The sequence below is a fragment of the Bos taurus genome, chromosome 1 (assembly GCF_002263795.3).
Source record: "Bos taurus isolate L1 Dominette 01449 registration number 42190680 breed Hereford chromosome 1, ARS-UCD2.0, whole genome shotgun sequence".
NCBI classification, from domain to species: Eukaryota; Metazoa; Chordata; class Mammalia; order Artiodactyla; family Bovidae; genus Bos; species Bos taurus.
The window spans coordinates 158,370,907-158,375,679 of record NC_037328.1 but is presented as its reverse complement, the minus strand read 5'-3'; positions in this window follow the sequence as shown (position 1 = coordinate 158,375,679).

The following is a 4,773-nucleotide window of genomic DNA, read 5'->3' as shown; positions in this document are numbered from 1 at the left end:
GGGGTGAGAATACACAGAGAAAGATGAGTTAAGGATTGAACAGGAAGGAGTCTGTTTGGGGGTTGACGTAATCAGATGCTGTGAGGCTTGGGATCAAGCAGTCACACCTGTGAGTAAGCTTTGCAGCCCCTCGGCCTTTCCAGCCCACTGGCACCCCAGCGCGGCTGCGGTCGCAGCCAGGACAACCACCGGTTGCCAGGGATTAGGATGGCGGAAAGCCGATTAACAGCTCAGTGGGAAGCTCCTTGGTGTGTTTGCGGGAGGAGCCTGCTGTACCTGCCAGACCTCGGGTAGGCACAGGTCAGTGATGTGGGCTAAACGCTGCCGGGCTGGAGACGCTGGGATGCTCGGCTCAGAGACCAGTGTTACAGGACCTCCGGCTGCAACGCTGTTTTTGCCTGGGACCCTTGGAGCCCGCAAGCATTCGGCAGGTACAGATTGAGGCAGAAACACGTGAGCGCATTCAGTGCCAGTCCCAGTCGCTCAGTCGTGTCCTGACTCTTTGCGACCCCATGATCAAGACACTGACGCCAGGCTTCCTTCTTGTCCTCATCCACTCCTAGAGAGTTTCATCCAACTCGACTCCATCGAGTCGTTGATGCCATCCAACCATCTCACCTCTGTCGTCCCCTTCCTCCTCACCCTTATCTTTCGCCAGTCATAGAGTTTTTCTCCAAGCTGAGTCGTACTCTTCACAGGTAAGGCCAAAGTATTGGCAGCCCCCACGGACATGTATCACGTGGTCGTCCTATGCGGGGTCGCCAAAGAGTCGGAGGCGACTGAGGGATTGAAGCAACACTGGGGCTCGCTGGCCCTTTCGTTTGCTACATCGGATCTTTCCGTGGGATTTACCGAGGCTGAAAAGCGGCAAGGGGCAGGACAACGCAGGCCCCTGCACCACAGGCAGCCGGTCCTTCGGTGACGGGGTCCAGCTGTCGGGGTGCCCGACCGTCCCAGGAAGAATCACGTACTAGCAGTCAGGAAGTTGCCAGCATAACTTTGGCCATCTTGGCGATGCTGGGTTTGTCCACACTTTATTCCCCGCCCCTTCTGTTTGTTTCAGCTGTTGTATGCAAACACGGAAGCTCAGCCAGCACCTAACCTGGTGATTGAAGCAGCGCCCAAGGTCCCAAGCGGGACAATGCTGCTGTACGCGGGCAGGACCTGCCTTACGTCTGCTGGCGCCACCTGGCGGAGGCCAGTCAGGTGCGTGTCAGCCGGCGTCTCTTCGCGAGTCCCCAGGGCCGCTTCTTGACGGCTGGCTTCCGGGCGTGCCAGGAAGCAACGTGTTAGGTTTCCTTATTGCGCGGGTCTCCAAGCTCCCGGATCTAGGTTTCTTAGCAGCGCGGTCTCCAAACTCCCCGGATCTAATGCTGATGGTGTGAGGTTGGAGCTGATGGAGTAATAATAGAAATACAGGGAAGAGTCACTGCAGGACTGATGCTGAAAGCTCCCAATACTTTGGCCACTGATGTGAAAAACTGACCACTGGACAAAGACCCTGATGCTGGGAGACTAAGGGCGGGAGGATAAGGGGCGACAGAGGAATGAGATGGTTGGATGGCATCACGACTCGACTGGAGTTCTGAGTAAGCTCCGGAGTTGGTGATGGACAGGGAGGCCTGGCGTGCTGTGTCCATGGGGTCGCAAAGAGTCAGACACGACTGAGCGACTGAACTGAACAGGAACGCAACTGGAAAACGATCCTGAGGTAGTCTGGTTACTCGTTTCCCGCAGAGGCCGTCTGTGGTGCCAGGGTAAGGTCTGTGATGCAGAGGCCGTAATGAAAACGGAGTGCAGTGGCGTCTCGGGGCCTGAGTGACGGTCTCCTCCTCGTTTCCCAGGGAAGGAAGGAACGCAGTATCTTGAAAGCTTCGGGATACCGCGTCCGAGGAGCTCTTCTCTGCCATCTACCAGGTGACCGTCATTGCCCACTCCACTCCCAAAGCGTCCTGCTTGAGAGTTACATTTGGTGTATTTCTCATTGAAGGATAAGTCCCTTTGCAGAATTGTGTGGGTTTCTGCCACACATCCGCATGCATCAAGCCATAGTTGGCCTGCGTCCCCTCCTCTTGAACCTCCCTCCCACCTCCTCCCACCTCGCCACCCTCTAGGTTGTCCCAGAAGCCCCGGTTGAGCTCCCTGAGGTCATCCCGCAGATTCCTACATGGGCTAGTGCGTCACACATGGTGATTACGTCTCTTCCGTACCTCCCACCTTCTCTCTTCTCCCTACCTTCCCCGGGTCTGTAGTCTGGTATGTCTGCAATCTCCACTGATGCCCTGCAAAATGCATTCACGGAGTACACTCTTTCTAAGATTCATTGTAATGTCTCAGTATACGATATTTGTTTTTCTGACTTGCTTCCCTCTGTGTAACAGGCTCCAGGTTTCCTCCACGCTCATTAGAACTGACTCAAAGGCGTTCTTTTTTGTGGCGGAGTAATATTCCATAGTGTACATGTTACACAGAGTCTTTTTCATATTGTCTGTCGATGGGCATCTAGGTTTGCTTGAAATGTGACAGCAGTCGTGTTGATTTCAATGTTCCATTAATTTCGCTCTCATGTGAAAGGGATTGGTTATGCAAATATACCACGATTTCATTTTGTAACAAACTGAGTTAATTATCCCACCCTATATATGCACCCATCTTCCTTCTCCATTCCTCTGTTGATGAATGAGGTTGCTTCCATGTCTTTTTGCTGTTGAGAATAGTGGGGGTTGTTGATGAATCCTGGGGGGGTGCGTGTCTTTTTCTAATTTATGGTTTTCTCCACGGTGTATGCCCAGCGGCGGGAACACAGGATCGTGCGATAGCTTCTCTCCTAGTTTTTAAAGAACATTCAATACGCAATTTTCCATAATACCTGGACAAAGTACACCATTCCCACCAAAACTGGCAGAGGGCTCCTTTTTTCTCCGCACAGTTCTGGCCAACACTAAGTAGGGTTTGCAGAAGTTTTGGTGAATGGAATGTGTCTCATTCCGCTAGCGACTATGATTAATTACTGTGACAAGGTATTTGCGCAATCTCAGCCCATCCAGTCCTCTTGCCTGGAAAACCCATGGACGGAGGATCCTGGTAGGCTGCAGTTCATGGGGTGCTAAGAGTCGAGACGACTGAGCACTTCACTTTCACTTTCACTTTCATGCATTGGAAAGGAAATGGCAACCCACTCCAGTGTTCTTGCCTTGACAATCCCAGGGACGGGGGAGCCTGGTGGGCTGCCGTCTATGGGGTCGCACAGATCGGACACGACTGAAGCGACTTAGCAGCAGCAGCAGAGTTGAGTTTCCAACTGGTGGGTTTTTTTTTTTTTTTTTTTTCAGGTATTCCAGAGTTTAATTCAGGTTATAGCATAGAGGTTTATTCTTTTTTTGTTTTTTTGTTTTTTCTCAAACAGAGGTAGTTACATCATGCTTCAGTGACTTCCGTGTGCAATTCAGCACAGACTTTTTGGATCATTCAATTCTGTATATATGAGTGTGTACTGTTCATTCCTAACCCTTCATTTGTCACTTTTCATATAACATTTTTTTTTTTTGGTAGTCATAAGTTTCCTTTGTTCTTCCCTGGTAGCTCAGCTGGTAAAGAATCCTCCTGCAATGTTGGAGACCCCGGTTCGATTTCCCTGGGTTGGGAAGATTCCTGGAAGAACGGATTAGGCCTTACCCACTCCAGGATTCTTGGGCTTCCCTGGTGGCTCACTTGTGTAAGAATCTGCCCTGCAATGCTGGGAGACCTGGGTTCGATCCTGGGTCAGGAAGATCCCCTGGAGAAGGAAATGGCAACCCACTCTAGTATTCTGGCCTGGAGAAAATCCCATGGACAGTAGGATAGGTGCCAGTTGCGGGTCCAAAGAGTTGGACAGACTGAGCAACTTCAAGACATAAGTTTTCTTACTCCGTTTCAAGAGTCTTGGCTCTGTTATGTAAATTAGTTCGTTTGTGTGAACACCCAGAGCCCCCCAGTCATGGTTATATGAAGCTGTCTTTCTTGATTCGTCACTTGGTAAACCGGAGTCACTGCGGTCCATCCAGGTGCTGGCAGCGGCCTTATTCTTCTGCTTGCGGGTGAGCCGTATTCTTGCACAGAGAGATCTGCCCTTTGTTTTCCTGTCAGGGGTACGTTTCGGTGGATTCGTGTCTTGGCCAATGTGCATTGTGCTGGCCCTGCAAAACAGGAAGGCGTGTGTTATTTTGGAAACATGAAAAACTTTTTTTCTGGATCTGAAGCCCAGAGGTGGGATTACTGGATTGTACGGTTCTGGATGCTGAAGTTTGTAGGAACCTCCATGCCGTTTGCCACCGTTTTGCTGCACGAGTCTAGCTTCCCCACCAAGAACTGCGGGAGGAATTCGCTTGCGCCTGCCCCTTTGCAGCACTTGAAATCTTTGTAGATCTTTCTGAAGATGGCCAATTCTGATCTGTATTCGAAGGGAATGCGTCATTGCACTTTCGATTTGCTTCTAAATAATTAACTGATGCTGAGCAATCTTTTATGGGCCTGATGCCAAACCTGTATGCCTTCTTGGACGAGAATATCCATTTTGATCTTTGGCATATATATATATATATTTTTTTTTTTTTTCCTTCCTTTTGGTTGTCTTTTTGTGTTTGTCATATTGAAATGATGAAGCATCCTCAATAAGTTTTGGAGTTGAAATTTCTTGTGAGTGCCTTATTTGCAAATAACTTTTTTTTTTTTTGCAGTCCTTGAACAACTATCTGTTTCTTTCGTTCAGGGCTTTCTTCTTTGTTTGAACCAAAT